A 958-nucleotide genomic window follows, 5' to 3' on the forward strand; every position below is an offset into this window, starting at 1 on the left:
ATAATTTGTAGCACAGATTGTTGGATGAAATACAAACTAACCTTGCTTACTTATTTCAAAGCAAGGGCACATATTTCAGCCTTGTGGGAAAAAACGGACAAAGAGTTGAAATTCCACAAGGCAGTGACAAAAGCTTACAGCACCTGGTATTCCCAGGAAGTCTCCCATCCAAGTACTAACCAGGCCCGACCCTGCTTAGCTTCCGAGATCAGACGAGATCAGGCGTACTCAGGCCGGTGGTCGTAAGCGAGAAACTATGTCTTGGTGCACTATGTAAAGTGAAAGTGAGTCTGATTAACAGCTGTTGCATTTTCACCATTTAGATAAGCATCTTTGTGTCACTCAAAAAGTGGAAGAAATTGCATATACTGCAGCCATAATTTGTAGCACAGATTGTTGGATGAAATACAAACTAACCTTGCTTACTTATTTCAAAGCAAGGGCACATATTTCAGCCTTGTGGGAAAAAACGGACAAAGAGTTGAAATTCCACAAGGCAGTGACAAAAAGCTTACAGCACCTGGTATTCCCAGGAAGTCTCCCATCCAAGTACTAACCAGGCCCGACCCTGCTTAGCTTCCGAGATCAGACGAGATCAGGCGTACTCAGGCCGGTGTGGTCGTAAGCGAGAAACTATGTCTTGGTGCACTATGTAAAGTGAAAGTGAGTCTGATTAACAGCTGTTGCATTTTCACCATTTAGATAAGCATCTTTGTGTCACTCAAAAAGTGGAAGAAATTGCATATACTGCAGCCATAATTTGTAGCACAGATTGTTGGATGAAATACAAACTAACCTTGCTTACTTATTTCAAAGCAAGGGCACATATTTCAGCCTTGTGGGAAAAAAAACGGACAAAGAGTTGACAAAAAGCTTACAGCACCTGGTATTCCCAGGAAGTCTCCCATCCAAGTACTAACCAGGCCCGACCCTGCTTAGCTTCCGAGATCAGACGAGA

At 43.0% G+C, this 958-nt stretch overlaps 1 non-coding gene and 1 pseudogene across 1 annotated transcript; both read right to left on the bottom strand.

Moving 5' to 3' along the window:
- Positions 1–131: 131 nt before the first annotated feature.
- Positions 132–248, bottom strand: LOC121841868 (annotated as a pseudogene).
- A 260-nt stretch (positions 249–508) lies between these two features.
- Positions 509–627, bottom strand: LOC121841867. Its single transcript, XR_006080802.1, has one exon. It is a non-coding gene; the product is annotated as a 5S ribosomal RNA (ribosomal RNA).
- Positions 628–958: the final 331 nt, after the last annotated feature.

Source organism: Oncorhynchus tshawytscha, unplaced genomic scaffold (genome assembly GCF_018296145.1).
Source record: "Oncorhynchus tshawytscha isolate Ot180627B unplaced genomic scaffold, Otsh_v2.0 Un_contig_15223_pilon_pilon, whole genome shotgun sequence".
Classification (NCBI taxonomy): Eukaryota; Metazoa; Chordata; class Actinopteri; order Salmoniformes; family Salmonidae; genus Oncorhynchus; species Oncorhynchus tshawytscha.